The following is a 24,712-nucleotide window of genomic DNA, read 5'->3' on the forward strand; positions in this document are numbered from 1 at the left end:
ATAATTTCTTTATGATTCATAAATATTATTGAGTTTGCTCATGTTTATCTCTTGGTTGATTTACCATAATGTTTTTCTTTGCTTTCAAATCAACTGGTAGACAAAGTATTCAGCTGAATACTCCAAAAAATATGGTGATGCCTCTACCTTAGATGCTTCACTACGTGATTATAACTTGTGGTTTGAGGCAACTGATGTCCCAACTCATGGCCGTGTCTATGGCTTTAGTCCTTTAGAGGATCTCACTGGAATTATTGGGTAATCATCATCCTCTTCCACCTCTATAAGTCAAGCTCCAGAGTTGTACACGCGTGAAGACTTTCTAGGTATTCTTGAGCACAAAAAGAAACTGTGGCAAGAGGAGGTTCTTCAAAAGATAAGAGAAGAGATTGGCTTTGGACCAAGGCATGCAAATCAGAAGAGTAATGGTGATTCTGGTTTTGCTGTTCATGCTTCATTATGATTGCTTTTGCCTTAGATGATAGGTCTTTGCATTCTTATAAGGAATGAAATCATTGTTGATTTCTATGACATACTTTTGGACTTTGACTTTGATGGATTTATGACATATTGATGCCTATTTGAATGACATGTTAAATGACTTTTGCATAATGTTGAATGCCTTCGCTATTAATTATTATTATTATTATTATTATTATTATTATGAGCCAATCAATGTACCAAATGTACCAGATTATTGAAATGTGATCAGTGACCAAATTTGGTTACTGAATTATTTACCAAAGTATTGTGACGAGCAACCATAAACTTAGTGACAAGCTTTTGGTTACTAAAAATTGATTTTGCTCAGTAAGTTATGACAAATTAGTGATGGTAACCTTGTCACTAAGTCAGTGACAGGATTAATGACAAATTTAGTAATAAAATTTGTGACCATGTATGTGACGGACTAAATCTGTCACTGAAGATGACAGATTAGTGACCAAACTAGTGGACCGAATTCTGTGACAAAATCAGTGACCAAGTTTCCTTCGTCACTACTCAGTGAGTGATTAGTGACGGAAAATACATAATTTCTTAAATATTTAACTCTTGGATTTGTAATGGTTTCGTGACGGTGGTTCAGTCACGGAGTTTAGTGACGGAAATCGCCGTCGTCACTGAAATTTTATGACGCGTGTTTTTGTAACCAATTCAGTGACGGAAGCTCCAATCAGAAATTTGTATTAGTAACTGGAACACGGTATAGTGATGGAATTTCCGTCACTATACGTGTGTTTTCTGGTAGTGGTTTTTGTGAAGATGGTGACCACAAGATGAGCTTTATTAGTGCTAGAAATGTTAAGAACATGCAAGTCCTGCAAGAGCCGGGGACAGCAAGTCACCCTTATTGTATGGCATTCTAGTAAGCATAGGTTGATTAGGCATCCAACCAACCACTCTACAAATAGTAGTATTAAGATTTTGATATATATGCTTGTTGGAAGATGCAGCATTGAGCATGTCAAGTATCGTGTAAAGTATGGGATACGATGCTATGGTTCAAGATTTTTTGTAAAAAAATTATGATGTAAATGATAAATATACTTGCACTTTAATTTAGTCAAGAGAAGGATGAGTTTTCTTAACTTATTGAACTCGAATTCTCAAAAAATTTATAAAAAAATTGAAAATTTGGTGAAAGTATGATTAAGGTTTTTGGTTTTTTCATTGATGATTCGTAAATTGAGATACATTGTCTCTATGTATGCTAGTGAGGTTCGTTTTTTATAATTTAGGTCGATTTTTTTTTTCTAGTTTAAAAAGGACTAACTTTTTTAAAAAAGATATGACTAATGAAAATAAACATAAAAAACTTAAAAATCTGCTACAAGAAATTAATGAGGAAATTTAGAGTTTTTTCATTTGGTTTTCATTAGCTATGATAACGGTTTTATATACACTTCATACGGGATCAACATCCCAACGTCAAAAAGATTGTACAAGATTTGGTCCATGAAGCATGTGAAGAAAGTCCACATAAATATATACAATCTTAGGCTAGAAACATGTGATGAAATTTGATTAAGAAATGGAATGCATTTGAATTGCATAGCTAGCCATATCAAGAAATGATTTACATCACATGGAATTGCATAACTTTGTCATATTTTCCCATACAGTGAAAGATTCCTTTAAATAGCTCATCACGAGAAGTAGTCCTTTGGTTCTAGATTTGTTGGTCAGGAAACTCGGAGAGACAGACAGAGAGAGGACTCTCTCATACTTGCAAACTCCTAGGATGAGAAGCCTTGTTTTTGGCAGGAACCAGCCTGGAATCGATGAAGAATCCAGGAAAGAGCAGCGAAGGAACTTGGTCTCCGGCAATAGAGAGTAGGTTCTTAACCGGTGTGATTATATGAGATTACATAGCTAGCCATCTATAGCGAATTTGGTTGCATGATTTTCATCACTCCCCCTCAAGTTGGGCATGGAAGTTCATAATGCCTAACTTATAAATAATGAAACGAAATGTATCTTTGCCCAAGGCTTTGGTGAAAACATCAGCTAACTAATCAATAGAAGAAATAAACTTGGTATGGAGTCGGCTGGACTGGATTTTCTCATGAATGAAATAGATATCTAATTTGCTATGCTTAGTGTGTTCATAGAATGCAGGATTGATGAAGATATGAAAAGTAGCTTTATTGTCACAATACAATATCATAGATATAAAATGAGTGATACGCTATATCATGGAGCAAGTATTTTATTCATTGCTTCTCAAAGGCTATTGTAACTATGGCATGATACTTGGCTTCGATGGAGGAGCACGAGATAGTGACTTGTTTCTTTGTCTTCTAAGAAATAGAAGAACTAATGAAAATGCAAGAACTAGTAGAAGAGTGCCAAGTCTTGAGACGACTGCTCTAATTTGAGTGACAACAAGTCGTACGATGAAGAAAACTAGAAGAATAAAGAAGAATGCCTTAGCTAGGGGTGCCTTTAAGATAGCAAACAAGTGGAGGGTGGCATTAAGGTCAAACTTATGTGGTGGATGAATAACTTAACTACGAATATGGGTTGGGTAGATAATGTCAAGTTGAATGACTGTGGGGTAGATGAGTCAGCCAATGAGACGATGGTAGGAAGAAGGATCATTAAGCAATGACCCATCAAACACTGTGAGCTTCAAGTGTTGCTCCATAGGGGTCTCCGCAGTTTTGGCTCCCAAGAGACCCATATCTTCTAAAATTTTTGAAGTATATTTTCATTGTGAAAGATTGATGCCTTGTTAGATTAAGCAACCTCAATGCCAAAAAAGTATTTCAACAATCCCAAATCTTTAATATAAAATTTGACGTGGGGATAGGACTTAGATATATCAATAGCCACAATATCATTACCTCTAAGGATGATATTGTCAACATAACACATGATGAAGAGTTGGGATGTACCTTGAATACAAAAGAAAAATAGAATAATCGGCATGGGACTGAGAGAAGCCAACTTCAAGTAAGGCTTGAGAGAACTTTTGAAATCAATTTCTGCCTGTTTGTTTGAGACCATATAAGGACTTGTTCAATTTGCAACCTTGATTCTGTCCTTGGCAAGAGTAACATGGGAGAATTTTCATATAGACTTATTCATAGAGTTCTCCATATAAATACATTATTAATGTCAAATTGATGAAGATCTCAACTATGAACGACAACAATGTTGCGTAAGCAACGAATTGCAAGAAGTTTGGCGACTGGAGCAAAAGTCTCATAGTAGTCAATGCCTTCCAGCTGTGTAAATCCCTTAGCCCCAAGCCTGACCTTATATCACTCTATAGTACTATCAGATTTGTATTTGATTTTATATACCCATTTGCAACCAACAGATTGTTTCCATGAAGGTACAGTGGTAACGGTCCAAGTATTATTTGCTTCAAGGGCTTGAATTTTTTTCTTCATTACCTCTCACCACTAAGGGGATTTGATAGCCTATGAAAAGTTTTAGGTTTCATAATACAAGTGAGGACAGAGAGAAAAGCACAATGAAAGGTGGAAAATTTGTCATATGTCAAATAGTTAGAGAGTGCAAAAGATATACTTGGGCATAAAATCACCAAGGATGAGGATTTTTGGTGTGAGGCTCTTGAGGTAGTGATAGTGGAGCAATAACAATCCTTTAGATAGGTAGGTCACTTAGTAAGCTGATAGAGTGATGCAAGGGGTTTGATTTAATGTCACAAGATGATGTAGGAAAGTGACTAGGAGAAGATGATGCGTCTGAGGTTGACGAGGATATGGATGGGGATATAGACCTGGTGGAGGAAAACTCATGGTTAAGGGATGATGTGGTGATGTTATATGGAATAGTGGGCTGGTATTCACACTATATCTCAATAGTCTTGCTAGCAACCAAGAGCAATCATCACATGGCTTAAGCTTGATAAAATTGGAGTAGGTGAGAAACATGTGACTCTTGCAAAGATCGAATAGAGTTTGGCTATAAAATCATACTAAAGGTGGAAACCTAGGCCAAATAGTTAAAATTTAGCCATGATGTGGATAAACTGGCTAAAACATCAAGTTTTAGCTATTAGTTGGTAGAAGACCAAGAATAGAAGACTATGTTGTAGGCCGAACAAGAATGGCCAACACAAACTACGTTAGAATAAATTGAAGGCTGATTAGACATGACTATCGTTCTAGTCTTATGTACATGTGGAGTGGAAGGACAATTTACTTTTATCAAAATCATCAGGAGTAGAGATTAGATGTCAGAAGCAACCATCAAAACGGATGGTTATTGTGTTTGAGAGTAGTTATTATATATTAGTATAAATAACTAAAAGTGTGTTATATATGGAGTCTTTGACAATCAATCCAATCAATTTATCTCTATCTTTACTTTTATCTCAGTTGTTTATCCTATGACTAGGTATAACTTACATTATCTATCATAGCCCCATGCTTCTTGACCTTTACCATAGCCTAATGCTACACAACTATCGTAGCTCAACGCTACAACCTTCTACTGTAGCCTAGCTTTACACCCCTATCCTACTCCATCTTCTTCGATCAGTAGTACAATAGTGGTAAAAGTCCTTAAATGTCAAGAAACCTCAACCCACACTACTCTTTATCCTCCCTTTGTGCCACATCTTTTCGACTAGCCCAAAGCCGGTGGCAAGTCTCGCCTAGGTAAGTTTGGTGGCATGCTCTCTACCTCAACATATGGAGTTCTTCGGAGTTCTCAAGTTCCCTGGCTCTCTCTGAATGTGATGGAAAGGGTAGTAACAAGTGATTTAGCATGTCCGGTGGGACACTGTGTAGTCATCATCATGCTATGTTTGGTGTAATAGTTGCATAGACACAATCATGCCACTAAAGGAAATAAAGGAAGTAGCTGTAGAGAAAGCAACTGCAATATTAAGACCATGTTTGGAGCAATAAGCAACATCTTCGACTCTAATAGCAGGATGGCTTGAAAGACTTGTGTCCATAATTGAAAGCCAATATGCAAGACCATAGTATAACCAACGAGTCCTATGGTGAAGATAGTCAGTCCCATCCTTGTGATGGATGAATTGGTTTATTAGCTAGTGTGGGAACGTATTGCGGACTATGAAGCATCAAAATAGGGAGTTCGGCCGATCATGATATAACAACCGAGGATGATACCATGGAGATCTTGAAATTTGCTTACTGATATACCATAGAAGTTAAGCAAGCTAAGTTGTAGAAAATTGAACCATTAATGTAAAGGCTGATTCAACCTACGACCTAGCATTATGTATGATCGAAGACCCTCTTATGAATTATGGATAGTATGTGTCTTGATACTATGCAATATAATTACTCAACAATTAGAGAAGTGCTGAATTTAGTTACTAAGAAGCGCATGGAGGAGCTATTTCTTAGAATAGAGAAAGATGGAGCCTGAATACATCCCAAGATCCATCTAATCCACAATGGATGAAATTTGAAGCTCTCTAAAAAGTTACTGATCACAAAGCTCTATCTCATCCTATCAAAAGCTCTCTTCATATCCAGTTTGATATCCTTCAGGCTCCTCCATCCTGGGGCATGCTGGAGGTCAAACATGAACTCGTGGGCAATGAGCATGTTGTCGAAGATGCACCGCCCCCCAACAAAAGCCTCCTGCTCAGGGCTAATTAGTCTGGGAAGGAGGCCCCTTACTGTGCACCAGAATCTTCCCAATGGCTTTATACTAAATAGTACAGAGGCTGATTGGACGAAAGTAGCTCGGTTCCGTAGGACCCTGTCCCCTTCGAAATTAGAGTGATGAAGGTCCGTTTCCAGTCCCGTGGCATTGTAGCTATAATAAAGAACTGTTAAACCGCCGCTATCACATTATGCCTAATTATATGCCAATACCTTTGGAGAAAAACCATCTGGCCTCGGGGCCTGTGAAAGTGAATCCTAGGTTCTTCGGTGTTAAGCATGCTGAATTTTTTTTTTAAAAACCATGGCTGAACTTGATCGGGTTGCCTACGTACCCCTTCATAAGGGGGATCAAGCCATACGTAATTCTTTTTAAGTTTCAAAAAATGCAGCGAAAAAATCGAATCAAATAATTTAATTCATGCATGCTTACAAGATCAAGATATGAAAAACTAAGCCAAATTATTAAGTCTTAAATCAGTCAAATAGAAGACTAAGGCAAATATACTGGTCTCAGATTTTCAAGAATTGAAAACTATTTTATAGGTTAAATAAAGGAAGACGACCAAAAACAAGCTATGTCAGGATAAGTTAAAGACTAATAAGGCATGATTATCAGCCTGATAGTCATAGAATGATTATACTTGTGCAATGTGGAAGATGATTGGCAGGAACCGATAGGGGCAAGGATCAAACGTGAGAAACGACTATTGAAGTGGACTGTTGTAATATTTGCTGATAGTTATTATATATTTGTATAAATAAGTAAAATTGTATTCTATAAAAAATCTTTTGACAATGAAGTAATCCAATTCATTTATCTTATCTTTAACTTATCTCTATTCATAGGAGTAAGGATAACTTAGTTTTTGTACCATAGCTCAATGCTACATCTCTTATTATAGCTCCACGCTATAACCTTACCATAATCCCGTGCTAAAATCTTTCCACTATAGCCCCATGCTAAGTTTCTTTTTAGATAAATCTCCTTCGAAAGGTGGTGTGATAGTGGCAAAAATTCTTGATAGTCAAGATACCTAGATCTATGTTTTTTCTTCATATCAACATCCTTCCAGTTGATCCAACACCAATGGTGCACCCAGCATTACTAAAATTTGTCATCACCTACCAACTAGCCGAGTTTTCTAAAACTTTATAACATATTTAACCCATCAAAAAAATTTCAAGTAAATCCATATTAAAAAAAATCAATTTCATTAAATTTATTTCCCCTCTAATTATTATTATTTTTTCATGAGAGTATGTAAAAGATATTATGCACCATCCGATATTAATAAAGTATATGTAAGATAGCTTTAATTAATCAATGATCACTAATATATATATAAAACTATTTTCAAATAGATTGTAGTTGAATGAAGTTGTAAATGGCATATTTAAATTATTAAAATATTTTAAATACATCAAAAGCATATAATATCAATGTATAACTGTTACATCTAAAAGATATTGGATATATGTAATATTAACTAGTAAAAAAATATCTTGAAGTACATATATTTGAAAAAGAATCAATCACATATTTAGCAATGAAATATTATTGTTGTAGAAAATCAAAATTATTTTGCATAATTTATGACAAAGTTAAACCATAAAAAATTGACATAAAAAATTATTAGGTATAAAACATGTATATGTGACAAGATCCATTACATCATTAAAAAGTTAATATTTTGCAACAAAACTATATATGTTTCTAATAAATATATATTTAATGAGGAAACACTATCATTGCTAAATCATATAATTAATTTGCAACCAAAACTATTCTCTCCTGGGAGTTATACAATGATGTATAAATGACAAATTCCAAATAATTAGTATTATGCAACAAAATTATATATTGCCAATAAAGATATATTTAACTATGAAATATTATCTTTGCTAAAAGTTAATAGATATTTTTTTTTTTGCTAAAACGGATGTATCACACATAGCGGGTATGAATACATCCAAAAAAAGTCAAAAGATAACAAATTCCGAAATGCACCGGGTAGTTCCCTTTCCCCCAGCCATGGGATCTCCCCAAAGTGGTTAGCCACATAGAAAGCTATCCAATCTGCTGCCCCGTTGGCCTCTCGATATACATGTTTGGCCTACAGGGCCATCCCACCCCTCACCATCCCCCGAATATCCCTAAGGAGAGGATTGTAATCACCCACTCCTCCCACACTCTGCTAGATCCATCCAATGACAGTAGCCGAGTCACCCTCCAATACTAAGGTATTGGTCTACAACATGCACTAGGCATACTTTAAGTCGGTCCAAGCAACCCTCAACTCCGCCTCTGGGATAGAGGTATCGAAAATCTGGCAACCACCAGCCGCAACCACCCTGAAGTCTGTACCCCTAATGACGACGCCCGCTCCTCCTCTGCTATCGCCATCTAGTACACATCTGTCAAAATTAATCTTGAGAAAGCTTGGGGGTGGGGGCTCCCAGGTAAAGAATACCAGGCGAGACGCTCTAGGAGCAAGATAGGAGCCCTAGATGTCCTGAGCTATCAAGGTACCATTCAACAGATGTGATTGAGTCATCTCAGCTGCCTGGCTCTGGGCCCTCTCAGCAACGAACCTTGGTGGGGGCAACTCTCACCAAACGTCCATGCATTCCTGGATAGCCATATATGGTATGCTATACAAGTAACCATAGTAGCCACCTGCAAAAATAATTACCAACAAAAATAATTTTTATCATAAATTTTGTTAACCCAAAATGTTTGATTTTGATGATACAAAATAATTGAGTAGAAAGTTTACTAATCAGTTGTTTAGAGAGTACTAAAATGCTTGTAGGAAGTCAAGAAAAAATCTTTCTATAACTCTCAATATGGAGAAATGAAACTTAACTATCTAAAGCTCTATACAAAAAGAATCGACTCCAAGAACACCTTGAAACGACCCTTGGATGTTCACATGCAATTACAACAAATTTCAACTTAAGCTATCTCAAGAGTTGACCCTAGAATATAACAAGTCGACCCTGGCACACTGATATAGACTAATACGCCTTTACGAGTTGACATCTATCAAATAAGTTGACCCCAAAATAGACTCAGAAGAAAGACAAAGAGCAATAAAATTCAGCTTTGTTGTGGTTCAAATTTGGCCCGAGGGTGACCACGCCGGTGGAGCCGAGGGAGTCACCGATGGTTGAAAGGGGAAGATGGAATCCACCTCCTGCGCGACGGCCGCAGTCCTGCACAAAGCCTCAACGGTGTTTTCCGGTAAGGGCCCTCCGACGATCAAGTTAGAGTGGATAAATTTGGTCTAGCCAAAAAGGTCCCCTAGAAATTACCTGACCGAGCTATTTATAGCCTCGGTGGAGTGGCCTAGGTGGCGGAGGTACTGTCAGTCCTCATCATGAGGGGCCGTGGCTCTGAGCCGGATGGTGCACAGCTCAGGTTGGCTGGTGACGTGCAGTACAACCCGTTCTTGAGAATGGTAGGATGTTGACAGTCACGACAGGGTATGGCCGGAGTAGTCAAGGTGTCGTCTGACTGCTGTTGGCCGGTTATGGAGACATGAGACGATAGTGTGGTCAAGTACGGCCACGTAGGTGGGCATAGGCCCGCACATGGGTATGGTCATTGGCAAGGCCGAGCTCGTTAAGTAGTCGCATCATGCATTTGATGAAGTCGGCTCGGCGGGTGCTAGGAGTAGCTCGGGTTCCCGGATTCCGAAATATGCTCGATGGAGTGCCCCGAGCACGAGAGTCGAAGCGTATTGCTAGGGTCAGCGCCCCGAGCTTGGTCGGAACGGGCCGACGATTGTCTGGAGGTATCCCGTGCTTGGTCGGGGGAGTCGGCAAATGTCTGGAGTTGGTAGAGCTTTCGACGGAGTTCCAAGAACGAGCTGGCCCTGGGCCGAAGTGAAGATTCAATCGTCTGTCATTGGTGTTTACTGGGCCGAAACTAGGCGGCCTTTTAGTTGTGGGCTGGACGATCCATTTTTCCCTCTATCAAGCTTATTGACAAGTCAACCCATGAAGTTCACGATTCGACTCTAGTTGAACAAGAGTCGACTTCAAAAGCAAACGAATCAACCCCGAATGGTCACAAACACAAGATAGAAATCAGTAAAAAATGACATGTTAATGAGTCGACCCATGATGATCACGAGCTGATTCCAGCTGAATAAGAGTCAACCCAGAAGCAAACGAGTTGGCCCCTAAATGGCCATACGCAAAAAACAAAAAGTAGTAAAAAATAGCTTATTGACGAGTTGATCCTTAAAGATAATGAGTCAACTGCTATTAAAGGACGAGTCAACCCCTAAACCAAAAGAGTCGATCGTACAATGACCACAGGTAAAAGAGCATAGTAAAAACAACAATTATTTCGAGTCGTTCTTCGAAGATCGCGAGTCGACCCCTAAAGATCAATAGTCGACTCTTAAAGAAATCGAGTCGACCCGTTTGCGCTTGACAATAGTAATGACTAATTTTCTGTAAATTAGAAAGACCATTGTTGTTTCACAATGGCTCTTTCAGCCTCTCTAATGACTGGAATATTTCCAACCACTCTACGGTTGTATAAATGCATAGAAACACCAAAAGGAAGATAAGAGAAGTGATTGAGGATCAAAACAAAAAAAAAAAAAAAAGTCTTTTGAAAAGAAAGAAAATGAGTTCACAAAAAAAAATAATATTCAAGTGCATTCAATAAGAACTGAAAGATCACATCCTCCGTTATTGAGAAAGTTGGTGAAGAGCATTCAAGTTCATTCAGGGCCAACCTAATGCTATCTAAGTATCACATATCATATTTATCATAAATATACAAATAATAGAAATCTAAATATAAATTTATGTAAAACAGTGAGAGAAATTATTTTCACCAGTTCCTTGAGAGTATAACTTGATTCCGTGTACATTCCTTAATGCCAATACCATGTATTATGTAAGATTGTCTTACTCTACTTACACCCAAAATGACGTTGGCCCTAAGAAAACCATTCTCGAGGCTTATTAAATTGCGTCACCAACAAAGAGCCTACCCTGGATAAGTGCTTTTCGTCTAAGAGGCCCACTCAAGGTACCGTAAGAGGCCTATCAGGGAAGGCCAGCCCAATCAATGACCACTTCTACCGTAAGATTTAACCCATGATAGTTTTCCGTTGCCCTTTCTCCCAACGTCTCCTCCCATTTCCTTCATATCACAGAAAAATACTCCATTAATATATATATATATATATATATATATATATATATATATATATATATATATATATATATATATATATATATATATATATATATATATATTGTCACGCCCCCGCCTCTGCGAGGCACGTGAGGCACCTAGTGCCCACGTGGGGGCCATATGAGGGGAGAACATGGGGCTCCCCTGCCAGATATTGTCCGGTTCTGGGGCTTCACGCAAACGTCCTTCACTCCTCCCCGGTTTTGTTTTCCACCCAAAACGCGTTTGCAGGATTTGGAGACACCCGCCTCATATGCCCACACTCTGGAACGAATCTTTCCGATGTGGGACTATTGGGCCTCACACCCTTCCCACCATTGGACAAGAGCCATCCTCGGCTCTAATACCAAAATGTCACGCCCCCGCCTCTGCGAGGCACGTGAGGCACCTAGTGCCCACGTGGGGGCCATATGAGGGGAGAACATGGGGCTTCACGCCAACGTCCTTCACCCATCCCCGGTTTTGTTTTCCACCCAAAACGCGTCTGCAGGATTTGGAGACACCCGCCTCATATGCTCAGGCTCTGGAACGAGTCTTTCCGATGTGGGACTATTGGGCCTCACACCAAATGTCACGCCCCCGCCTCTGCGAGGCACGTGAGGCACCTAGTGCCCACGTGGGGGCCACATGAGGGGGGAACACGGGGCTCCCCTGCCAGATATTGTCCGGTTCTGGGGCTTCACGCAAGCGTCCTTCACCCCTCCCCGGTTTGTTTTCCTCCCAAAACGCGTCTGCAGGATTTGGAGTCACCCGCCTTATATGCCCAGGCTCTGGAACGAGTCTTTCCGATGTGGGACTATTGGGCCTCACACCCTTCCCACTATCGGACAAGAGCCGTCCTCGGCTCTAATACCAAATGTCACGCCCCCACCTCTGCGAGGCACGTGAGGCACCTAGTGCCCACGTGGGGGCCACATGAGGGGGAACACGGGGCTCCCCTGCCAGATATTGTCCGGTTCTGGGGCTTCACGCAAGCGTCCTTCACCCCTCCCCGGTTTTGTTTTCCTCCCAAAACGCGTCTGCAAGATTTGGAGTCACCCGCCTTATATGCCCAGGCTCTGGAACGAGTCTTTCTGATGTGGAACTATTGGGCCTCACACACACATATATATATATATATATATATATATATATATATATATATATATATATATATTTCAACTAGCCAGATTATTTTTTAAGTACTCTCAAGCAATCAACTTATCAAGAGTCAATTTATGATTCATGATTTTTTTTTATCAATTATTCACGACGTACCAAAGAACAGTCGAGGCTTAGAAACTAATAATGCTATCTGTTGGTGGACGTAATAATATATTTTGATATTATCTAGTTTTGTTGCTTCCTTCGTGCTTTTACATGAATAAACAGTCAATATTTTTGAACTGTATAAAATATTTCAAAACTTACGGCAACTTTTCACCATTTTCACTTTTCAAATTAATTGTATATGTTTATCCGTGGCCAATTGCATGTGAATGTGCACTTTGTGAATACGTATCATCACAAGTTTCATTACTTTTAAATATCCAATAACTCATCACAACATTTTATAAGTTTTGCTTTCTAAAATAAAACAAGTCTCTGAATTTTAAAACAAATGATATATGAGGAAGAAGCTGTTGAAGGAAAACTAGCTTGAGGATGAGGTATGCTTATATTTCACCTGCTGTCATTAAATTTAGCCACCAAAGAATGGTTTTATACATGTATACTTATGCATCCAAAACCCATGTATGGGCCTCATTGAGGTAACAACAATGGAAGCCTCACTTAACATATGTCAAATTCTTCATCGTTCATGCCTAAACAAGAGCTTTGCTGCGACAACATGAAGCTCCAAATGGATTGCTGGAAACCGGGGGAAAAGAAACCTACCATTAATTCAAATTTAAGTTTAATTTTGTTGGGGAGATTAGGGTGAGACCCTCCATGCCTGTTAGTATTATCATTAAGTTCTATTTAACATCATCTTTTGGACAACTTCAGTTTCAACAGCCTCATATTCTACATGCCTTAAGTGTATATGTCTGTTAGTATTGCCATCATTTTTGTTGTTTTATGTAAGCAGGTAGACGAACCACCACCACGAGTTTTTGACCCCCAATTTCCGACTTAAAACTGGTACCTAAGCAGCGAGCTGTTTCTGAAAGGGAGTGGATAAGAAAAACACTGATAAAATGAGATCGTAATTTGCAAGCCTTGCGGATCCTTACCAAGGGTCGAGATTTGACATAGCCTTTCCAAATGTGTTGTCAAAATTACTTTTAAAAAGAAAAACTAAAATATACTTAATTTGAAGCTAAAGTGCAATTTTCTCCACGGGTCTTCTTCCTGCGGTGCAGGATGGAGTCAGATTTATGACACTATCGCTCCTAGAGCCGAGTTGAGAGTTGCATGGGCAGGCATTAGTTATGCAATACTCTATTTACGGGCTGATTTCATCCATCTGAAGGGTGACTCAGCTACCGTGATTGGTTAGATTCGGAGGCAAACCGGGGGTGCGGACAAACTCCCCTTGCTTTAAGATATTTAGCGGTTTGTAATTGATTACATAGTGAGGCCAACAGAGCTCCGGATTGAGTTGCATCTTTTGTGGCAAATGAACCTGGCGATGTGTTGTGGGCTGATTGCGCAACCATACCATCCTCCTTTCGAGATATTTTATTTTCCGAGTTTGTTGGATATATTTATACAAAATTTGTATAATTCATCCTATCTATTAAAAAAAAAAAAGTTAATTCTTATTAAATTGTCTAATCAAATGTTCTACTAAAGATGTATAGTGCGCAATAAATTGATGTTCTCCAACTAATTGTAACGATAGCAACTCAACAACTCTCCGATGTTTGATGCGCATTGATGCTGAATACTGCAGATGATATCATTGTAACAACTGCATGACCTCACACACATCCATCCGTTTACGGTAGTGAAATCCCAGTTTATTGGTTGGTAGCCTGTCAAGAATCCACCAGAAGCTACCTAACTACCGGAGTCTTACTTCCATTGCTGCTTCTTAGCACCATTCTTCTGTAAACTAACAAGTTTTACTTCATCAGTCCTTCGTACATCTCAATATCTTTTGTATAAATATATGCATATCAACATATAAGGATTTCAACACTAGCAAATAATTTAATGTGGTGTTAAATGCACACATGAATGTATTTTTTCACTTTTTCCACAAACTAAAAAGAATACTAATGTACAGAACCAAATTTTCGTTCTTGTAGATTAGAACTATATACAAGAACATGACCCTTCACACACCAGACGCTGGAATTTCCCATCAAAGTTTTAGCTAAATCAACACAACCCACAGACAAAAACATAGAAAGAAACAAACAGATCAGAGCTGGATTGTACCATCAAATCCCCTCTTTCTAGCCGGATCCTAGGCCCCAAAGCACCCAAAAATCTTCTTTGGAGCAAGCCCTTTGGACCGGTATTTCGCAGCCGTTTCCTCTGCCTTCAGGATGTCTTCGCCACGCTTAGCCTCAACATATGCTCTCTTCTCTTCTGCTGCCTTGTGAATCATGGCCACCTTGTTTTTCATTTTTTCTGCATATTCCGCCTTCATTTTTTCTAATTCTTCCTGCTCACATTAGAAAAGCATCGGTTGCGGGCTCTCTAAAACAGTAGGCAAAAGAAGTTATCCAAGTTACATTACCATGCAGATGCTGGAGACCTATTTAAGTTCTTAGGTCAATTATGCTTTCCTACCATGGGAAAGAAACACACTATATACTACAACGGGGAGCAAGTTCATTTTCATTTTGCTTCTTCATCAGATGCTATTTTTTGATGAGAATACCATTTATACCGTTAGTAATCAAGCATCTAGATCCAAAGGCATCACATTCATGTTTAGGAGCACAAACAAGAATAAGTCTTATGGATAATGGACGAGCTATAATATGAATCAAAGGACAGATGGATATGAGGTACAATTATAACTCAGTCATAGTTCGAATTTGAGGACATAGCGAGCCATTTCACTCCAACATAATATAAGACACCCTTAAAATGTGAGCCCATTGATGGGATCTCAAGAACCAGAACAACCCAAGAGAAATCCAGTCCTGTGTTCAGCTTGGCTCATGCTTCTTGAAATTTAGAAATGACTTAAAAACTGAATGATAAAGATTTCTACTTTTGTTTCTAAGAAAAATGATTCCTACTATTAAGTATGATAAAATTAGTAGTTCTTTATATTTCATGCAGAGATTCAAGTTTGTTCCTCTGGAATATTTGATGCATAAAATTCATAATGTTTGAATGCATATAATAGACTTTTCAACTAAAAACGATGTAACATTTATTTGAGGATGATCTAGCAAACTGTTGAATTATTTTTGACTACACTGACTGTCAATTTGTTTTGGCAGAGTTGCAATCTCGACATTACTCTATTTCTTATTTTGTCTAAAAACATGTTAGGAGTGAGGTTTGCAATCTTGGTACCAAACTCTATACTGTTACCATTCTTGGTATAATGTTAAACCAGCCGGTACAAAAGTTGGTTCAGCATACCGATTTAGTACTGATACAATATCGTATACTCAATATGCACCGGTATAGCATAAGGACACCTGATATTCTTAAATTTTTTCCCAGTTCTTCAGGTTCCTGGTTTCTCATTATTCCATCTTCAAAATGGAGTTTTAGTCTTAAGAGATGATTTGTTCCAGCTAATGCCTTCCTTTAACAAGAATAAGAAACAAATATCGATTCAACTACTTGGCATCACTTCTAAAATTAATGCCTTATTGAGGTCTATTTATTTGGCTGACTTTAAATTAATAACAGCCTGTTTTTTGCTCTTGTTGTGGCCACTGTGTTAATCTCAGATGACTACGAGTATTTAAGGAGTTGGGTAGACTGGAACTACAAGGCTCAAAACTTTTCTTGTAGAATAAACAGAACAAGAAATTGATTACCTCTTTCGCTTTCAGCTCAGCTTCCATAGCTGCCATCTTTGAGTTCTCCCATGCAGTAATAGATGACATCTGCTTCACAGCCCTGTTTGACATTGTCGGAACCTAATTTTAACTTGAAAACTGATATATATATATATATATATATATATATATATATATATATAGATAGATAGATAGATACGAATGGTAAAGGAAACAATATATGTTCCACAATCATTCACTAAGATGAAAAGAGATAATGCACTACTCTAGAAAAACCCTACAGTGCTATTACACAAAGTTGATAAAATTTTCATCAACCTAGAGCATCTTACGACAGATATTTAAACTTGAAAAAACCTAAGTGTCGGACAATCAGCAGAACAAAGAACTAATAGTGGTGACTGGTGAGTCAACTTATGTTTATCTCATTTTCAGGGCACATAGATTGCTAATTAAAAAAAATGCAGTTCTGCAAATATCAGCTTAAAAGCATCTGTCACTTTAGATAAGGATAGCTGATAGAAGAGACACTATTTAATGTGCTTTGTGAATTTTAACCAAAATCTGAAGAAATGTCTTAAGATGATTCTACATGTAAAGGCTCTAAGCATGGTTCTCAATCATTTCTTGACATGTCTAACCTATTGTATGATACTTATAAACCCCTGTGCTTGGAGCCATTTTAAACACCACTATGCAACTCTTTTACTATTTTTTGAGAAAAAAATCTTTAGCATAACTAACTAGAGAAGTTCCCAATAAGTGGCTTATAATGTATGATACTTATTAATTTCTATACTTGGAGACATGTTAAATGCCACAAGGTAACTTTTTCTATCACAATTTTTTGAGAAAAAAATTCTTTAGCACAATTAACTAGACAAGTTCCCATAACTGGCTTGGCTTTAAAAAATCCTTCTTCACCAATTTATAAGGACCTCCTCCACCTAGCACAAACTTTTTCACATCCCTACTCATCTAGGTGGCATTAGGTTGTCCCTCCTCTTTAGGTATTTCAAGATTGATCCAAGTCCCTCTCCTAGTGAGAAATCCATATTTCTTGCAGAAGGCTGTACCATTTTAATAAGTTTTCCATCTCGGTTTACATTTTCCTGAACATTGCTCATATAAACTTGATTTCTAGTTTCAACATATTCAACTTAGCAAGATATTTTTTGTGATACTCACCTCAAATACTAGAACCCTCTATATTGCTGAACTATCTGATCCATTTAAATTTGTAGGGCTTTACAATTTTTATTTTCATTAGTTGCAAGGCATGCCAGAAGCATGGAACACCCTTAAGACACACTTCAGTATCGACCAACAAAATAAAACCTGCACTATACCACCTTTTTTGCCTGAAAAGAACCTGCAGTATATCATTTTCAATGATCATTGACCACACATCCTTGATGCCAGCGAAGATGATGTCCCTGACAAAACAAAGATGGCTAGCTTACAGGAAAGGTAGGCATAGCAAGAAATGGGATGGGTTGGTGGGGAGAGACAGGGTTTTCACAAGCATTTAGAGAGGGAGACAAAAAGGTACCAGGGCAATTTTTTGAAATTGGATGAATGTATTCCAGTTCATCTCAAGGATTATCCCCAAACCTGCTAGCCTTTTGGGAGGGGATTCTTACTCTCAAGTTCATCCAAACCGGCATGGCGCAGTTCCGAACCTAATATGACCAATTGGTCTATATCAAGACCCAGCCAATTTGACATAGTAACTTCCCAATATTTCATAATGCTATTTGAAAAAGCATTCAAGAGCCATTCATCTATTGGTTTAATAGGTAAGAAGTTAATGGAGCTACGCTGTAGCGATTATATAAAGCCTTAAAAGAAGAACCCATATATGTTATAGCTTTTCAGTTATCTGGATTTCCACTGCAAGATGCATCTTTTCTTTTCTTTTTTTTGGAAAAAGGGGGAGGGGGGCGGCGGTGAATGCAAGATGTATCTTTTTGATGCTGAATAAGTAAATGGAGAATAATTTATAACCACTTGAATGATAAGATATAGTAACTTACTTATTTTCAACTTTAACCTTTTCATTTTCCTCCATGCCTTTATTAAAGATATTCTCTTCTCCGTTTCAAGCCTTGCAAGTATAGCAACTGGAAGTGCCAGAATCAGAAATCCTTTCATTTTTCAGGTAGACAATACAGAACAGTAAACTACCAATTCAATTTATCATTTTCCAAACAGTTACCTCTCTCTGTCGAACCCCCTGTGCTTTTCTCTGTTGGAGTATCCGCAACCACTGCAAAATGAAAAATCCATGAAAGGTTATATAGAAATGATCCTCACAACTTGATGCGAGTTATGAGTAGAGGGAACACTGGCATATTAGGTGATACTATTCAGGAGACTTGTATAGGTATGTTAGAGGCATCTTGAGGGAAATTAACCATTGGGATATAGGTAATCCAACACCTTCCAAGTATATCAAGAAAGATCATATGTGCAAAGAATGAGAGCACATAGAGACATGCATGGACAATGAATGTAAAAGTGTAGACCTAAACCATGTAAATTAAATGCATAAATCTAATGATTTGCACTATTCAATAGAGAAAACCCATACCTCTCTCTCTCTCTCTCTCAATATGGTGGAAAGCCCAACTTCTGGATTTGAAGTTTGAACCTAGGACCTCCCCAGATGTTATATGGGAAGGGATGCCAACTATTGAACCCAAGTCCCAAGACAGCTTGCCTTTCTTTCAGATTCTCAAAACATAGTGGTCATTTCCTCAATCACCGAAAGCCAATGCCTTCCAACATTTTTATATCAAAAAAATATAAAGTACAGGTAGTAATAAAAGTGACCCATTGTATTAACGTAGTGAGTAGACACTTTGTCATTTTACTGACCTTTCATCCTTTAATATTGTAGTCTCCTAACACTCTTTCTTGAATGAATGGTTCAAAGAAGAAAAGAGGGGAAAAAAAACATAATAGGCCTCAAAATCTAGACTGCAACTTTAAACCTGGACTCTTAATCACTTTTCATGATATTCCACTCTACTAAACACAGAGAATTCAGTTGTACTGCACTGTATATAACAAGCACAAGAAATTTTTTCCCACCTTCCAGTAATAAGATGCTACGTAGACTCCTGCGCAAAGAATTCTCTGCAGATGCCCATGGAAATGACTAAGAAAGAAGATCAACTAAAAATCTAGTTCAAAGATTCATTTAATCAGACAAATCTTAGAGGTGAATGACTTAGCATCTTCCAACTTAATGATTGACGACGGTATCACATTCTTTAGGTTGGGGAAAAGGTGAACCAGGAAACAAACTAAAATATTCTTATAGACCATGCACACGGTTTGGTAGGTGCGGTTCACGCCAAAACAGAAGGCTCTGAAGAAACTACAAAGCTATAAAGCAAACATAATCATAATAATTTGCACTACCCCTCAAAATATCCCATTTATAATCATAAAAAAGGAAAAGGTACGGACCATATGATTGTTTTATTCCATGTAAAGGTAGTGCAATCCGTGAAAGCCGCAGGAGAGAACTTCCCTTTGACTATGATAGAAATTATCAGAAAAAAAACTTCTTTTTTATTAAATTAAAAGGTGAAGTTTGCATCAAATTAAACAGACTCTATAAATTTACACATATAAAGTAGTGAATTCCCAAACAAGCTTTGCAGGAGGAATCCAGCTCCAAATCTCAACAAAAAATATCATCAAGAATGAATAACAGTAGTAGTAGTAATAATAATACGAGATACTCGAGTCAGGCATGAAAGTGCACCAGAAACTACCAGTTGTCGGCAAGAAGGGGATAAGATAAGTCTGAATTAAAAATCAATATTTTATGATTCTATTGCAGATCTAAACGGTTAGATTAAGAGATAAAAATGCCAAAATTATCCTCTGGATGAAATGGAAACTTATGTTTAAATTTTATTCCAAAAGGAAAAGGAAAAGTGATTCAATTCGTACGTTTGTAAATAAGAAGTTTTTATCCAATATATAGAAGAACACCTTTTGAAGAAAAAGAAAGCAATTTTTTTTTGGCCAAAGTTACAGAAAAAGAAAAAGCAAATTATTCCAGGAAAAGGTAATTCCGTAAACTACATCATCTCCATGAGAAAAGAAAAGACAGATTAATAAACATCTTCTTCAAATTGTTACCAGAAACTAGACAAATAATTAAACAACGTTTACTTAAACCGCAGAAAAAGACTCTTTAAATCCTAAAATTTCACCCAAATTCACATAATCTTTCCAACTCTTCATCCCAAAGCTAAAATTTAACTCGCGAAAACACAAGCAAACAGACAGACAGAGAGCAGAGGTCGTACTCTCGACGACAGCCAGAGCTTTGGAATCGTCCGGCCTTCTCCTCTGAAGGCGGCGGGATCACCGCCTTCTCCTCAGAAACGTCCTTCGTGGGCTCCGTCGGAGGCGGTGCGGTCTCCGACGAGCCCTGCACCTCCACCTTCTTCGACTCCTCTTCCGCCATCCTCTCTTCTTCCTCCTCTAATTCCACCAACTAAAACGAGAGCTCGCTCCGACTCCACCAAACCAAGCAAGCACGCGAGCAGAATCACCGAGGCAGCTCCAACTCCCGCTAATTAGAGAGAGAAGGGGGCGTTGGCTCTCCTGTCCAAAGATTTACCAGATTCTGACGCTTTCTATAAATTAATTATTATCATAATTATATATTAGACCGGGAGGGAGGGTGGGAGAATTTTTAAAAAAGTGAAAAGAAATAGATTGTAGAATAAAATTATGCGGCCGTCTGCATGGGGCCATGAGGACCACATTGGAGCTTGCTGTTTGTGGCATCACATGCGGGCGCCACCAAATGTTCATCTGGACCACTCAATCGACAGACCGTTGGAGCGGTGATATTTTGAACGTTTTTTTTTTTTTTTTTTGAATCTGGTGGCGTTCCCGGTGAGCCAAACTGTACCGATGGATGGACCTGATGTTCCATCGAGATGGTGGAGTTTTCGAGCCGTCTGATGTTGATCAGAAGGTGGTATTAGATTGATGACGCACCTGGAAGCTGTCCCTTTATCCGAATTATCGCTGATATTTGAACGTCACCATCAGCGCTGAAATTGTTGAGGCAAAACTCTCCTTATTCTACCACGAGGCGGGAGGCAACGTACCAAGAAAGCCACTCAAGGGCATTTTGGTAACAAACTCGAAAGACGGAGAATGATTTTGATGAAGGAGATGATTGTGCCAGGGTGATTTTATGTGATAGTGATTCCAAGTCACTTCCATATTTTAAATTACAGTCCAACCCAGTGATAGAACATCTGTCTTTAAGATCCAGAATTCAAAATCATCCTAAAACATTGATCTTAAGTTAAAAATTGAAAACAAAAATACATCTCAATCTTATAGAGAAATTAGTATATCAATATACTATTAATATATTATAATAATATTATATATAATTATATTTATGATATAATATATTATTAATGATATTACTACCATATTATCATTCAATGATAATTATAGTAGACATATATTATTGTACTTTATATTTATATAATAAAAGTATTTAATATCTTACTTTAATTTGCCTTAATTTTCTAATCAAAATAATTATTGGTATTAAAATAAATATTATAAGTATAAATAAAAATATTATTTCTATAATAATAATTAATATATTTTGTAGGATTAATAATTTATAGGACTAATAAATATATTTTTATAGAATATATTAATAATTAGTATATAAATAAATATATTAATATTTTATTATAATATATTTTATATGATTAATAGATATATTTTTAGAGAATATATTGAGGGTAATTTTGGTATTATATCATGAATGATCTTGAATCTCTATAAAATACAAATAGGTTACTTGTAGATATTTAAGAAAATTTAATTATTAAAAATTAAATTATTTTGAAATAAAAATTATTGACAATTTAAGATCACCGCGATGGTCCTATTTAAGCCATCAAATGCTACCTAAACGTTGTGGTGGTTCAGTTTGGAGTTGAACCAAGGTGCGAAGAGAGAAAGTAAGTGCGGGGGCGGTGAGTTAGACGTAGGTCGACCGGCGGTGAGCGTTAAAGAGGCAACTACCTATGGGAGTGGGACCCTCCTCCGACCAACGGGGTGGTGGGACCGTTTGCATGCCATGCGATGGGTTGACGGCTCACCTTTCCGTGAGGCTGGAGATAACTGACCGGATCCGTTGGCGCTGGTGGTTTTGGGATCCGGACAGCTTGTAAGGAGTTTACTTACAGGCAATCCGCTTTGATGGACGTGGGAGCCAGGGTCTGTCACCCACGTCAGCCGGAGAAAAGTAAAAGAAAAGGAAGGGTCAGCTGTCCTGTCGAATGCTCAGCTTCCGTGGTGAAATTGTTTTTTGCGGGCAATGTATTAACATCAAAGGTAGCACCTGTGCTCTTTCACTGATTTAAAAAATTTAATGTATTATTATAATTTTTTTTTTCTAAAAATAATTTTTAGAATAGATAGAATACATATAATTATCAGGCACGCAAGTAGAAGTAGCTACCTTAGAATTTTGGAAAAATTGCTTAACCGCTCCCACCTCATTCTAATATCAGTTTCGCTGGGTGTCCTTTAAGTTTAAAAATATTTCAAACTAGTTTCTTAAATTTAGTTAATTAGTTGAATATGATCCTGTTGTCATGTTCGTTTATTTAGACTCACGAGATTTCATCATATAATGATTTCCTAAGATTTAAAACTGAAATAGCTTTGTAAAAATTAGTTTATATGAAGAGGACGGGGTGCTGGAAGAGGAGGAGATAGTAAGAGTGTGTGGGGCCCGAGTAGATTAGATAGAGAGAAGCGATAGGGACGAAAGCGATGTTTAGAGAGAAGAAGAAGGAGATATACGAAAAGAAGGAGATGGTAAAAGTGCATGAGGCTTAGAACCAGATTAGATGGATAAAGAGGGATAGGATCGACGGTAGGGTTTTAGAAAAAAGAAGGACGTGGCGGAAGTGGGTGGAACTCATGCGAGGGCCTCAAGACTAGGTTAAAAAGGAGGAGGACGTGTTGGAAGAATAGATGGGTTCAAGTTAAGTGACCGTAAATCGAGGAGACAAGAGTTATTAGTCCAGGACAAGATCTTAGAGGACTAGGAATTCAAGGATGGTGGTTGACCAGTAATTACCACTATCTATGGATAGGAGAGATGGTCGAACTACCTACAATACATGGACAATAGCAGCCTATATGTCACACATTAGCAAGGACAAATGACAAAACTAATTAATAGCACCCATCTTACAAGTACTTAAGATGTGAGTGGAGGGGTAGCATGTTGTCGCACTTTCCGTCCTGATCTAGATGATTTAGAGAACAAGAGATTTCAAGAAACTCGGTTCATTATCAAAAACCATATCACCAAGCTTGTTTGGGCAAGAGATAGATACACACATGGGTGCGTCATCGCATAGGACTAGGCAAAAAGATTTTAATTGAAGGAACGTTAGAGAATAGTGTGGATCTAGATACCTTGATCTTCATGGACTTTCGCCACCGTCATACTATCATTTGAAGAAGATGGACTTAAATAAGGGTATAGTTTTAGTCTATGGTAGAGATGTACGGCCGGCTACATTAAGGGTTGTAGCACTGTGCTACAGAAATGGTTGTAGCGTTGGGCTATAGTAAAGTTGTAGCACTGGGCTATAGTAGAAAATTTAAGTTACACCTACTCCTAGGGTACAAAAATAGGATAAAGTAAATGTGATTGAATTGATTATCAAAGGAGAATCTTTTACCAGAGTACAATTCCACTATTTTACTAATGCATAATAACTACTCTCAAATACAATAATTGTCCACTCCGACAATTGCTTCACCCATCTAGCCTCCACTCCTTGTGGTTCTAGTAATCGATGCCAATTACTTCTAACCAGTAAATGATCATCAAGATCTATCAACTACTAAAGTGATACTCATATTTATTAACCTTGGTTTATCCTTCACTATCTTTAGTCAATTTTTGCCATAGCTTGTGTTGACCATTTCCTTGATCACCCTAAGCAAAGTCTTTAGTGTCTTGAACTAGAGGTGGGGCATTGGGCCGAGCCGCCCATGGCCCGGCACGGCCCGGCACGAAGCAGGTGCTACAGTAACGGGCCGTGCTAGGCACGACTCATAAAAGGGGGCCAGGCTGGGGTTAAGAATTTCTGGCCCGCGGACCGAGCCCGGCACGACCCATAAGGGCCTAGGCTGGCACGATTCGTGGGCCAAGCACGGCACGGCCCACGACGAGCGCGGTTCCGTCCGGAGGACCAAAAAGGAGGAGGAAAGCCGAGACTTCTCCTCCGGTTATCCTTGCCTTCCGTTTCTCCAATCCCCAGAAGAAGCAAGTAGAAGGAGACCGAGTTAAAGAAGACCCCACCAAATGAACCCTGCTTTCTCCTTCCTCCTCCTCCTTTGCAACCCCA

At 38.1% G+C, this 24,712-nt stretch overlaps 1 pseudogene; it reads right to left on the reverse strand.

The window, feature by feature from the left end:
• Window positions 1-14,455: 14,455 nt before the first annotated feature.
• Window positions 14,456-20,943, reverse strand: LOC103710298 (annotated as a pseudogene).
• Between the last annotated feature and the right edge of the window lie 3,769 nt (window positions 20,944-24,712).

Source organism: Phoenix dactylifera, unplaced genomic scaffold, assembly GCF_009389715.1.
Source record: "Phoenix dactylifera cultivar Barhee BC4 unplaced genomic scaffold, palm_55x_up_171113_PBpolish2nd_filt_p 002712F, whole genome shotgun sequence".
Lineage (NCBI taxonomy): Eukaryota > Viridiplantae > Streptophyta > Magnoliopsida > Arecales > Arecaceae > Phoenix > Phoenix dactylifera.